The following is a 15,000-nucleotide window of genomic DNA, read 5'->3' as shown; positions in this document are numbered from 1 at the left end:
GCCCTCGGAGTGTGGTGTCAGGAAAACAACCTCACACTCAACGTCAACAAAACTAAGGAGATGATTGTGGACTTCAGGAAACAGCAGAGGGAACACCCCCCTATCCACATCGATGGAACAGTAGTGGAGAGGGTAGCAAGTTTTAAGTTCCTCGGCATACACATCACAGACAAACTGAATTGGTCCACTCACACAGACAGCATCGTGAAGAAGGCGCAGCAGCGCCTCTTCAACCTCAGGAGGCTGAAGAAATTCGGCTTGTCACCAAAAGCACTCACAAACTTCTACAGATGCACAATCGAGAGCATCCTGGCGGGCTGTATCACCGCCTGGTATGGCAACTGCACCGCCCTCAACCGTAAGGCTCTCCAGAGGGTAGTGAGGTCTGCACAACGCATCACCGGGGGCAAACTACCTGCCCTCCAGGACACCTACACCACCCGATGTCACAGGAAGGCCATAAAGATCATCAAGGACATCAACCACCCGAGCCACTGCCTGTTCACCCCGCTATCATCCAGAAGGCGAGGTCAGTACAGGTGCATCAAAGCTGGGACCGAGAGACTGAAAAACAGCTTCTATCTCAAGGCCATCAGACTGTTAAACAGCCACCACTAACACTGAGTGGCTGCTGCCAACACACTGACACTGACTCAACTCCAGCCACTTTAATAATGGGAATTGATGGGAAATGATGTAAATATATCACTAGCCACTTTAAACAATGCTACCTTATATAAATGTTACTTACCCTACATTATTCATCTCATATGCATACGTATATACTGTACTCTATATCATCGACGGTATCCTTATGTAATACATGTATCACTAGCCACTTTATACTATACTATGCCACTTTGTTTACATACTCATCTCATTTGTACATACTGTACCCGATACCATCTACTGTATCTTGCCTATGCTGCTCTGTACCATCACTCATTCATATATCCTTATGTACATATTCTTTATCCCCTTACACTGTGTACAAGACAGTAGTTTTGGAATTGTTAGTTAGATTACTTGTTATTACTGCATTGTCGGAACTAGAAGCACAAGCATTTCGCTACACTCGCATTAACATCTGCTAACCATGTGTATGTGACAAATAAAATTTGATTTGATTTGGTATTAATGTTTGTGCTGCGTGCGATGTGTGTGTGTTTGTTGTTCCCTGTGGTTGTGTTGTGTCAGAGGTTATACAGTGAATTCCGAAAGTATTCAGACCCCTTGACTTTTTCCACATTTTGTTACGTTACAGCCTTATTCTAAAATTGATAAAAATCTTTTTTCCCCCCTCATCAATCTACATGTAATACCCCATAATGACAAAGTAAAAATGGGTTTTCAGACTCTTTACTCAGCACTTTGTTGAAGCACCTTTGACAGCGATTACAGCTTTGAGTTTTCTTGGGTATGATTCTACAAGCTTGGCATACCTGTGTTTGGGGAGTTTCTCACATTCTTATCTGCAGACCCTCTATATCTCTGTCAGGTTGGATGGGGAGCATCGCTGCACAGCTATTTTCAGGTCTCTCCAGAGATGTTCTATCGGGTTCAAGTCCGGGCTCTGGCTGGGCCACTCAAGGACATTCAGAGACTTGTCCCGAAGCCACGCCTGCATTGTCTTGGCTGTGTGCTTAGGGTTGTTGTCCTGTTGCCCAGTCTGAGGTCCTGAGCGGTCTGGAGCAGGTTTTCGTCAAGGATCTCTCTGTACTTTGCTCCGTTCATCTTTCCCTCGATCCTGACTAGTCTCCCAGTCCCTGCCGCTGAAAAGCATCCCCACAGCATGATGCTGCCACCACCATGCCTCACCGCAGGGATGGTACCAGGTTTCCTCCAGATGTGACGCTTGGCATTCAGGCCAAAGAGTTCAATTTTGGTTTCATCAGACCAGAGAGAATCTTGTTTCTCATGGTCTGAGAGTCCTTTAGGTGCTTTTTGTCAAATTCCAAGCGGGCTGTCATGTGCCTTTTACTGAGAGGTGGCTTCTGTCTGGCCACTCTACCATAAAGGCCTGATTGGTGGAGTGCTGCAGAGATGGTTGTCCTTCTGGAAGATTCTCCCATCTCCACAGAGGAACTCTGGAACTCTGTCAGAGTGACCATCAGGTTCTTCGTCACCTCCCTGACCAAGGCCCTTCTACCCCCGATTGCTCAGTTTGGCCGGGCAGCCAACTCTAGGTAGAGTCTTGGTGGTTCCAAACTTTTTCCATTTAAGAATGATGGAGGCCATTGTGTTCTTTCAGACCTTCATGCTGCAGAAATATTTTGGTACCCTTACCCAGATCAATGCCTCAGCACAATCCTTTCTCAGACAATTCCTTCGACCTAATGGCTTGGTTTTTGCTCTAACATGCATTGTCAACTGTGTGCCTATCCAAATCATTTCCAATCAATTGAATTTACCACAGGTGGACTCCGAAAAAGTTGTAGAAACATCTCAAGGATGATCAATGGAAACAGGGCGCACCTGAGCTCAATTTTGAGTCTCATAGCAAAGGGTCTGAATACTTATGTAAATAAAGTATTTTATTTTTTATTTTTTTATACATTTGCCAAAATGTATGAAAACCTGTTATTACTTTGTCATTATGGGGTACTGTGTGTAGATTTATAAAGAATAAATATAATTTAAATCCATTTTAGATTAAGGTTGTAACGTAACAAAATGTGGAAAAAGGGAATGGGTCTGAATACTTTCCGAATGCCCTGTATTTCAGTATAACCTACCTCACATCAGAGTCCACAGTCCTGCTTGTCGCCCACACTGCCATCACATCCTACGCAAGGCATGCATGGTTCATATTACCGTGTTGGAGGGTGATTGAATTACGGCATGGCCTAACTGACATGAATGTAGATGTGGAATGAGAGAGAGTGTCTGCTGGAAGAACTATGAGAGGGGATGGAGAGAGAGACAGTGACAGAGAGGGAGGTGCTATAGAGTAAGTGTGAAGGTGGAATGATGTATGGTGGGGATTGAGGGGAATATTATTATTTCTTCTTTAACCCTTATTTTACCAGGTGAATTGACTGAGAACGACCTGGGGAATAGTTACAGGGGAGGGGGGGGGGGGGGGGGGTAAACTGGGGATGATTAGGTGACTGCGATGGATTGGGAATTTAGCCAGGACACCAGGGTTAACACCAGGGTTAACCTACTCTTTTGATAAGTGCAATGGGATCTTTAGTGACGACAGAGTCGGGACACCTTTTTAATGTCCCACCCGAAAGACGGCACCCTATACAGGGCAATGTCCCAATCACTGCCATGGGTCATTGGGATATTTTCTTTAGACCAGAGGAAAGGGTGCCTCCTACTGGCCCTCGACTTGCAATGTTTAGTTTAGAGGTCGACCAATTAATCGGAATAGGCGATTAATTACGGACGATTTCAAGGTTTCATAACAACCGGAAATCAGTATTTGTGGACACCGACTTGGCCAATTTTTAAAAAATGTATTATTTAACTAGGCAAGTCAGTTAAGAACACGTTCTTATTTTCAATGACGGCCTAGGAATGGTGGGTTAACTGCCTTGCTCAGGGGCAGAACAACACATTTTTTTTGTCAGCTCGAGGATTCAATCTTGCAACCTTACAGTTAACTAGTCCAACGCTCTAACCACCTGCCTCTCATTGCACTCCACGAGGAGCCTACCTGTTACTGGAATGCAGTAGGAAGCCAAGGTAAGTTGCCAGCTAGCATTAAACTAATCTTATAAAAAACAATCAATCAATCATAATTACTAGTTAACTACACATGGTTGATGATATTACTAGTTTATCTAGCGTGTCCTGCGTTACATATAATCGATGTGGTGCGCATTCGCGGAAAAAGGACTGTCGTTGCTCCAACGTGTACCTAAACATAAACATCAATGCCTTTCATAACATCAATACACCGAAGTATATATTTTTAAACCTGCATATTTAGCTAAAAGAAATCCAGGTTAGCAGGCAATATTAACCAGGTAAAATTGTGTCACTTCTCTTGCGTTCATTACATGCAGAGTCAGGGTGTATGCGATAATAATAAACGTTTTGTTTTCGAAATGATAGTTTCCGGATTCGACCATATTAATGACCAATTGCTTGTATTTCTGTGTGTTATTATTTTATAATTAAGTCTATGATTTGATATTTGATAGAGCAGTCTGACTGAGCGGTGGTAGGCAGCAGCAGGCTCGTAAGCATTCATTCAAACAGCACTTTCGTGCGTTTTGCCAGCAGCTCTTCGCAATGCTTCTAGCATTGAGCTGTTTATGACTTCAAGCCTATCACCCTCTGAGATTAGGCTGGTGTAATTGATGTGAAATGGCTAGCTAGTTAGTGGGGTGCGTGCTAATAGCGTTTCAAACGTCACTCGCTCTTAGATTTGGAGTAGTTGTTCCCCTTGCTCTGCATGGGTAATGCTGCTTCGAGGGTGGTTGTTGGCGATGTGTTCCTGGTTCGAGCCCAGGTAGGGGCGAGGAGAGGGATGGAAGCTATACTGTTACACTGGCAATACTAAAGTGCCTATAAGAACATCCAATAGTCAAAGGTATATGGAATACAAAGGGTATAGAGAGAAATAGTCCTAGAAATACTATATTAAATTCAACCTAAAACCTCTTACCTTGGAATATTGAAGTCTCATGTTAAAAGGAACCACCAGCTTTCATATGTTCTCATGTTCTGAGCAAGGAACTTAAACGTTAGCTTTTTTTACATGGCACATATTGCACTTTTACTTTCTTCTCCAACACTCTGTTTTTGCATTATTGAAACCAAATTGAACATATTTCATTATTTATTTGAGGCTAAATTGATTTTTATTTATGTATTATATTAAGTTAATATAAGTGTTCATTCAGTATTGTTGTAATTGTCATTCTTACAAATAAATGTAAAAAAAAATAGGCCGATTTAATCGGTATTGGCTCTTTTTGGTCCTCCAATAATCGGTATCGGCGTTGATAAATCATAATCGGTCGACCTCTAGTTTAGTTGCACAATGATGGGTGAGAGAGTGGTGCTATGTGATGGATGGGGGTGCTACAGGCAGTCGCTAGCATAGTGACAGTGGTAGAGAGAGCTGGGTTATATTCATAACGACACGTAACCATTTTTTAAAACGGAAAATGGAAAATGAGCATTTCTTATTGTACAAAGTTCAGGTATTCCCTCCCTGTTTCATCCTGTGTTCTTCTCTTTGGTGTAAAATGAATAGGACCCAGGGCTGGTGAACTGTGGATGAACAGGGGTGATGGAGGGTAGAGAGGAGACCGTCCCAGGCAGACAGGCAGACAGGAAGTCTGTGCTGGTTAGAGAGAGTGTCAGTACGTCAGGCTGAAGACTGCCTCTACACATGACAGCCTCTGTTCCATCTGTCTCTCCACATTAGCTTTCACACACGCACGCACGCACACACGCACACGCACCAGCACACAGCCCACGCTCATAGTAATATGCATAACCATCCCATTCCAGTACACAGGCCTTCATACTGTACTGTAACCACTAGAGCATTACTGTTGTATTTCTGAGTGTTGCCAGTGCAGACTACAGATGATGATGTATTAGCAGGGTTCCTATACAGTTCTGGCCTGTCCTCTCCTCAGGGGTTTCTCTCTGCATCAAATTAACTATGGCTAATGTGACATCAGCAGGAAGGACCGCTGACCCCAGAGTTGCGTATCACTGGAATGAAGTGGGGCCGACCTGTTCTCCCAGGGTCAGACAGTAGTCAAAACACTGCTACCCCCGTTTATGTGGGCTTGGTTCCGCTCCCTCATTCCACAACGAGACACACACAGAGAAGGGGTGGAGGGAGGGGGTAGGATATGTGGGATGGAGAGAGGGGGAGTGGAAACAGCCGGTTGTCGTGGGGACGAGCTGACTTTTCTTGCTCTGAGTCTCTCAGTATTACATGTTTTTGTCTGCATCATTTCCAATCCCCCCCATATACACTACCGTTCAAAGGTTTGGGGTTACTTAGAAATGTCCTTGTTTTCCATGAAAACATACATGAAATGAGTTGCAAAATGAATAGAAATATAGTCAAGACGTTGACAAGGTTATAAATAATGATTTTTAATTTAAATATTAATTGTGTTCTTCAAACTTTGCTTTAATAATCCTCCATTTGCAGCAATTACAGCCTTGCAGACCTTTGGTGTTGTAGTTGTCAATTTGTTGAGGTAATCTGAAGAGATTTCACCCATTGCTTCCTGAAACACCTCCCACAAATTGGATTGGCTTGATGGGCACTTCTTATGTACCATATGGTTAAGCTGGACAAAAAATGCAATTTTCTTTCAAAAACAAGGACATTTCTAAGTGACCCCAAACTTTTGAATGGTAGTGTGTGTGTATATATATATATATATTGATATTTTTGTTGTTGTAAATATACAGTATCAGTCAAAAGTTTGGACACACCTACTCATTCAAGGGTTTGTCTTTATTTTTACTATTTTCTACATTGTAGAATAAAAGTGAAGACATCAAAACTATGCAATAACACATATGGAATCATGCAGTAACCAAAAAAATGTTAAACAAATCAAATATATTTTAGATTTTAGATTCATCAAAGTAGCCACCCTTTGCCTTGATGACAGCTTTGCACACTGTTGGCATTTTCTCAACCAGCTTCACCTGGAATGCTTTTCCAACAGTCTTGAAGGAGTTCCCACATATGCTGAGCACTTGTCCGATGCTTTTCCTTCACTCTAGGGTCAAACTCATCCCAAACCATCTCAATTGGGTTTACGTTATGTGATTGTAGAGGCCAGGTCATCTGATGCAGCACTCCATCACTCTCCTTGGTCAAATAGCCCTTACACAGCCTGGAGGTGTGTTGTGTCATTGTCCTGTTAAAAAACAAATGATTGTCCCACTAAGTGCAAACCAGATGGGATGGCGTATCGCTGCAGAATGCTGTGGTAGCCATGCTGGTAAAGTGTGCATTGAATTCTAAATAAATCCCTGACAGTGTCACCAGCAAAGCACCCCACACCATCACACCTCCTCCATGCTTCAAGCTGGGAACCACACATGTGGATATCATCTGTTCACCTACTTTGTAACCAAAAATCTCAAATTTGGACCAAAGGACAGATTTCGACCGGTCTAATGTCCATTGCTCTTGTTCCTTGACCCAAGCAAGTCTCTTCTTATTGGTTTCCTTCAGTAGTGGTTTCTTTGGAACAATTCAACCATGAAGGCCTGATTCACTCAGTCTCCTCTGAACAGTTGATGTTGAGACGTGTCCTTTACTTGAACTCTGTGAAGCATTTATTTGGGCTGCGATTTCTGAGGCTGGTAACTCTAATGAATGTATCCTCTGCACAGAGGTAACTCTGGGTCTTCCTTTCCTGTGGTGGGTGTCATGAGAGCCAGTTTCATCATAGCGCTTGATGGTTTTTGCAATTGCACTTGAAGAAACGTTAAAAGTTCATGTTGTAAAGTAATGATGGACTGTCGTTTCTCTTTGCTTATTTGAGCTGTTTTGCCATAATATGTACTTGGTCTTTTACCAAAGAGGGCCGTCTTCTGTATTCCACCCCTACCCTTCTTTATCATTTTCCCCTTACCCTGCCACCTCTCCCCTAATTGGAGTAAACTAATGGACAACAATACTTGGACAACAATACAACAATGCTTCCACTTCCAGCTTATACATACTACACACATACATACTACACACATACATACTACACACATACATACTACACACATACATACTACATACATTTCACGGACAGTATGATTTACATTATTTATCTTTTGTTTGTTTTTAGTCCCAGCTTTCAGCTACCCTCAACCAATGTTCCCTCTAAGCTGTGTGGGACTCCCACGCACCTCCCCCCGGGACTGCCTCGCAGAAGAAATCTCAGCCCACATAGAGAACCACGAGATTGAACTTCACTCAACTTTCTAGAGCAGTCGATAGCGATCTACTGGTCAATCTCCAAGGCATTCCTAGTCGAATGCCAAACATTTCTGTAAAAAAAACTCAACGATAAAGCCTGATGTTCCTATTTGTTTTTATTCGTCTCAGGCTGTTGGCATTATTCAAATCAAATCTTATTTGTCACATGCGACGAATACAACAGGTGTAGTAGACCTTACTGTGAAATGCTGAATACAACCGAATACAACAGGTGTAGTAGACCTTACTGTGAAATGCTGAATACAAGCGAATACAACAGACCTTACTGTGAAATGCTGAATACAACCGAATACAACAGGTGTAGTAGACCTTACTGTGAAATGCTGAATACAACCGAATACAACAGGTGTAGTAGACCTTACTGTGAAATGCTGAATACAACCGAATACAACAGACCTTACTGTGAAATGCTGAATACAACCGAATACAACAGGTGTAGTAGACCTTACTGTGAAATGCTGAATACAACCGAATACAACAGGTGTAGTAGACCTTACTGTGAAATGCTGAATACAACCGAATACAACAGGTGTAGTAGACCTTACTGTGAAATGCTGAATACAACCGAATACAACAGACCTTACTGTGAAATGCTGAATACAACCGAATACAACAGGTGTAGTAGACCTTACTGTGAAATGCTGAATACAACCGAATACAACAGGTGTAGTAGACCTTACTGTGAAATGCTGAATACAACCGAATACAACAGGTGTAGTAGACCTTACTGTGAAATGCTGAATACAACCGAATACAACAGGTGTAGTAGACCTTACTGTGAAATGCTGAATACAAGCGAATACAACAGACCTTACTGTGAAATGCTGAATACAACCGAATACAACAGGTGTAGTAGACCTTACTGTGAAATGCTGAATACAACCGAATACAACAGGTGTAGTAGACCTTACTGTGAAATGCTGAATACAACCGAATACAACAGGTGTAGTAGACCTTACTGTGAAATGCTGAATACAAGCGAATACAACAGACCTTACTGTGAAATGCTGAATACAACCGAATACAACAGGTGTAGTAGACCTTACTGTGAAATGCTGAATACAAGCGAATACAACAGACCTTACTGTGAAATGCTGAATACAACCGAATACAACAGGTGTAGTAGACCTTACTGTGAAATGCTGAATACAACCGAATACAACAGGTGTAGTAGACCTTACTGTGAAATGCTGAATACAAGCGAATACAACAGACCTTACTGTGAAATGCTGAATACAACCGAATACAACAGGTGTAGTAGACCTTACTGTGAAATGCATACTTACAAGCCCTTAACCAACAATGCAGTTTTAAGAAAAATAAGTGTTAAGAAAATATTGACTAAATAAACTGAAGTAAAATATAACATTTAAAAAAGAACAATAAGGAGGCTATATACAGGGGGTAGGAAAGTGTATCTATAGGCTTTCGTTTTTGTTATTATTAGCGGCTTGAGTCTTTTTTAATATCGAGGAATATTTCACTTTCTCTGTTTATAGGAGTAACAACATGAATTTGTGCATGAGGCAGAAATAACGCGGTGCGACTCGAGTTTCACCATCAGCTGGAAGACAGTGCCCATTTGATGAAAGGCAGAGTGGAGGGATGTTGAGAGGCAGACCTTCAGTCTACTGCTCTCTCCCTCTGCTGAGACTGACCAATAGATGCAGGCACCGTCTGCTCAGTAAAATAAAAATAAAAACAAATTATTTAAATGTATTCTCACGCAGCTGTGCCTCACAAGTAATACAACGACGGTGTGATCATACCGGTGTGATCATAACCCTGCCTCAAATTTTGTATTTTAAATTTACAAAAATGGCCCGATCATCAATGCATTGGCAGGGCAATTCAAGCAAAGCCAATATGCGTTGATAATGTATAGCTAACTGCAAAAACATGACTGTTTTTAATTGGTTAATGTTGCATAGGCTTACGTTTTTTTAAAGTCATGTTAAAAAAAATCTGAGCAGTAGATCTCGGCTTTCATTTTGACTCAGAAAAGTTTGGTGACCACTGTTATACAGTTTTCCCTGTTAACACTATCAACGTTTCCCTTTACTGTAGCAAATGTGATTGAATCAACGCAATGTTAGCCACTTTCAATGCAACATACCAAAACAAAACAAACTATGCAAGCGATATTGTTGTAGTCAGAACGCATCGGAGTACGATTCTATCGCATTGACACGCACGACTCAGCCCATACTCTACACAGACCGGTGCGGCATAATCAATCAGAGCTGCAGGAGGCCTATATGCAAATAGACCATTGTCAAATATGGATCTGTGCCATTCACTTTGAACTGGACTGTGTTTACAGCATGAGCGGTTGAGTAGATGCGCTTGTTTTGAGATCAAGGTGAGAGCTGCATGTTGCCACGTGTGCACATTTTGTTCATATCCTTTGCTTGTTAGTGAGTTATTAGCCCAGATATAGATCATTTGTAGTCAGCAATAGGGGAGTGATTGCATCCTATCAGGAGCACAAAACGTGTACATTTCTAGACATCTTTGAAAAGTGTGTCAGGTAAAGAGCTTTCGTTGTCTTAAAGAGGCAGTGTTGTATTTTGAGACAGGCTTGAATCATTTTGATTTGATTTGATTTATTAGGATCCCCATTAGCCGACGCCAATAAGCTTGTAAAGGAAATACCTTTCTATTCTCACAGTTTCTAGAGATTGTAAATGAAAGATAAGCACCTTTGCTAAGAGTATTATTGTATTATTGATCGATTGACTATGACTTTTAAGATCACCCAGCAGTGCTATTTGCAGAGTTAGCTCCAAGTACATGTGGCAATTTTTCAGCCATTCCTGAACCTGTGACCAGAAACAAGCTACATATGGAGAGTACCAAAACAAGTGATCTAATGATTCTGTCTCTTCCCGGCAAAATCTGCAGAGCTGGGATGGTTGTATCCCCCACATATAGAACATTCTATTGGTTGCAAAATGTAAAAAAGAATTAAGTTTTGAATCCGGCTTCGTTTTATATACAGTGCCTTGCGAAAGTATTCGGCCCCCTTGAACTTTGCGACCTTTTGCCACATTTCAGGCTTCAAACATAAAGATATAAAACTGTATTTTTTTGTGAAGAATCAACAACAAGTGAGACACAATCATGAAGTGGAACGACATTTATTGGATATTTCAAACTTTTTTAACAAATCAAAAACTGAAAAATTGGGCGTGCAAAATTATTCAGCCCCCTTAAGTTAATGCTTTGTAGCGCCACCTTTTGCTGCGATTACAGCTGTAAGTCGCTTGGGGTATGTCTCTATCAGTTTTGCACATCGAGAGACTGAAATTTTTTCCCATTCCTCCTTGCAAAACAGCTCGAGCTCAGTGAGGTTGGATGGAGAGCATTTGTGAACAGCAGTTTTCAGTTCTTTCCACAGATTCTCGATTGGATTCAGGTCTGGACTTTGACTTGGCCATTCTAACACCTGGATATGTTTATTTTTGAACCATTCCATTGTAGATTTTGCTTTATGTTTTGGATCATTGTCTTGTTGGAAGACAAATCTCCGTCCCAGTCTCAGGTCTTTTGCAGACTCCATCAGGTTTTCTTCCAGAATGGTCCTGTATTTGGCTCCATCCATCTTCCCATCAATTTTAACCATCTTCCCTGTCCCTGCTGAAGAAAAGCAGGCCCAAACCATGATGCTGCCACCACCATGTTTGACAGTGGGGATGGTGTGTTCAGCTGTGTTGCTTTTACGCCAAACATAACGTTTTGCATTGTTGCCGAAAAGTTCAATTTTGGTTTCATCTGACCAGAGCACCTTCTTCCACATGTTTGGTGTGTCTCCCAGGTGGCTTGTGGCAAACTTTAAACAACACTTTTTATGGATATCTTTAAGAAATGGCTTTCTTCTTGCCACTCTTCCATAAAGGCCAGATTTGTGCAATATACGACTGATTGTTGTCCTATGGACAGAGTCTCCCACCTCAGCTGTAGATCTCTGCAGTTCATCCAGAGTGATCATGGGCCTCTTGGCTGCATCTCTGATCAGTCTTCTCCTTGTATGAGCTGAAAGTTTAAAGGGATGGCCAGGTCTTGGTAGATTTGCAGTGGTCTGATACTCCTTCCATTTCAATATTATCGCTTGCACAGTGCTCCTTGGGATGTTTAAAGCTTGGGAAATCTTTTTGTATCCAAATCCGGCTTTAAACTTCTTCACAACAGTATCTCGGACCTGCCTGGTGTGTTCCTTGTTCTTCATGATGCTCTCTGTGCTTTTAACGGACCTCTGAGACTATCACAGTGCAGGTGCATTTATACGGAGACTTGATTACACACAGGTGGATTGTATTTATCATCAGTAGTCATGTAGGTCAACATTGGATCATTCAGAGATCCTCACTGAACTTCTGGAGAGAGTTTGCTGCACTGAAAGTAAAGGGGCTGAATAATTTTGCACGCCCAATTTTTCAGTTTTTGATTTGTTAAAAAAGTTTGAAATATCCAATAAATGTCATTCCACTCCATGATCGTGTCCCACTTGTTGATTCTTCACAAAAAAATACAGTTTTATATCTTTATGTTTGAAGCCTGAAATGTGGCAAAAGGTCGCAAAGTTCAAGGGGGCCGAATACTTTCGCAAGGCACTGTATCAGTTCATAAACCATGTGTCATGGAATCGGTACATCAAAAATCTACTCCAAACTAATTTGCAATCTATATGGCGCAGCTCTATATTAGGTCCTTAAATTAAACTGGTATACTTTTTTATTTATCACAATTTTCTCAAGCCAATTTTGGTCTTTAATGCAGGACCAACAGACATGTTCCTTACCTTCTCCCCTTTCCCCTTGGCTCCTACATATTTGCGGTAATGCTGCAGTCAGTTGGTTGTAATTTTGGATAGAGCAGACATTTCCATATATTTTTGTTAACTGCGTGTGTGACAACTCCACCAGTCCTATCTATGATTTTATAAAAATTAAAAATAAAAGATAATGGTTTTTATCGGTTAGTATATTTCAGTTTAACCATAATATTTGTTGTAATATTTGTTCTGTCTTTTCTGGTGGTTTAAACTGGAATTGCAACCAGCTTTCTATTGTTTGTTTTAAAAATAGAGATATTTTGGAGATGATTTCATTTGCAAATAACTGAAAGTGAGAGATTGTAATCTGAATAAAGGGGAAAAGGCCATTCTTGAACACGGAGTGAGCCATTTTTACTAATCTGCTGGTGAACCAGTTCAGATTTAACTTTAGTTTTTGTATGATTGAAGGCTTTTGTGAGAGGTTCAGTGGTTTAATGTTTAATAATTTTTGACCTCCGAGTTCATATTCATTATATAAATATCACTGAGTATTTACATTTTTACATTTGGTGTCTGAGAGGTCCTGAAAATTGGGTCATCCTGAGGCTGCACTGTGTGTGTGTGTGTGTGTGTGTGTGTGTGTGTGTGTGTGTGTGTGTGTGTGTGTGTGTGTGTGTGTGTGTGTGAAGGTGCATTTGTGTGCGTGTCTTTTAATAAAACGGCTTTGTCCACATCAAACACACATAGAAAGGCAGATGAGCCGAGGAAATAGAACGAAGGTAACATCATAAATATGCTTCCTGATTTTATACATTAGAAGTTTTTTTCCTCACTTACTCACCATTCCTCACCTCTGTCTTTTTGACCTGGCCGGGGAACGTTCCCGCAACGCTCCCTGATCTCTGGTAGAATGGAATCATTAGCTGTCTGCCACAGTGCGGCAGCGGCTTACCCCTGAACACGGCTAGTTGGTCTACTTCCCGTTAGCATTGATAAACGTTTTCCCTGCTCCCTGCCCCGCGGTCAGGCTTTTATAACTGTGGAAGACCATAATACTTATGTTAAGAGAGAACTATATTTCTCTCTCTGAAGGCTGTGTGAATGTGAAACTCTGTTGTTCATCTATAGTTACTACCATTACTGAACGAACTAGTCCAATGTTCTGCAAACCTAGTGAGCATGTGGAGTGGTTTTGTCTCAAATTGTTTCCACAGGCTAGAACAGAAATACTTTTTTTTCCATAGTCAAATTGAATGTAGGGGCCCTCTCAAATTAATTTAGGATGGTTATCTCTAAATTCACTATCTGTGTGTTTGTGTGTGTGTACTATGATGTTCCACTATTGAGTGGCCTCAATGCTGTGTGTGTATGTGTGGTGACCCAACTCTGTTTTACTGATGTTTTACTATGCTATAGTCCATCCTAGTTTTATTTGGCTGTTTCACCACTATCTGTCTCTCTTTGTTTCTGTTCCCTATCCTCCCACTCCTCCTCTCTCTCTCTCTCTCTCTCTCTCTCTCTCTCTCTCTCTCTCTCTCTCTCACAATTCTCTTTCTCTCTTTCTCCATATGTTTCCCATCGTTTACCTCCACCCACTAATACACACACACACACACACACACACACACACACACACACACACACACACACACACACACACACACACACACACACACACACACACACACACACACACACACACACACACACACAGAGACACACACATGGCCTTGTTTTTATATCTTTTCACTTTATTTTCTCTGACACACACACGCACGCATGCACACATACAGATACACACACACACACACACTCCCTACTGCCTGCTCTACTTCTCTGATTCCTGTTGTTAATATCTCAGGGGCTTATGTGCACCGTGACTGAGAGAGAAAAGAAAGCCCATGTAGCTGTAATCTAGTGCTCCGATTCCAGGCTTGTATATCTGTGGCTAGAGCAAGGTGAAGGGAGGAGGAGGAGATGGAGAGATGCAGAGGAGGAATATAGGTCACTGACAGAGATAGAGGGAGGAAGAAGGTTGATTAAATCACAAAGGAGAGAAAACCTTAGAAAAGGGTATAAAAACAGAGGTATTCAACACGCCATGGTTTGTATGACAGATGCACAGAGAGAAAGGGAGACATTCAGAGAGAGGGAGAGAGAGTGAGAGAGAAACAGGTTGTTTATGCACACCGTCACACACTAATACCCACCCCCTACGCCAGCCCGGTCCCATGTTGCATGTGGAGACTGTCATACAGGGTGGTATGTTGCCCTACTAGCT

At 41.6% G+C, this 15,000-nt stretch overlaps 1 protein-coding gene across 3 annotated transcripts in view; it reads left to right on the top strand.

Moving 5' to 3' along the window:
• The window catches only part of LOC110503314 (numb-like protein), a 74,966-nt gene that overhangs the window by 30,837 nt on the left and 29,129 nt on the right, over positions 1-15,000 (top strand). The window lies entirely within an intron of this gene.

This window comes from Oncorhynchus mykiss, chromosome 24 (genome assembly GCF_013265735.2).
Source record: "Oncorhynchus mykiss isolate Arlee chromosome 24, USDA_OmykA_1.1, whole genome shotgun sequence".
Classification (NCBI taxonomy): Eukaryota; Metazoa; Chordata; class Actinopteri; order Salmoniformes; family Salmonidae; genus Oncorhynchus; species Oncorhynchus mykiss.
This window is presented reverse-complemented; position numbering and strand designations above follow the sequence as displayed.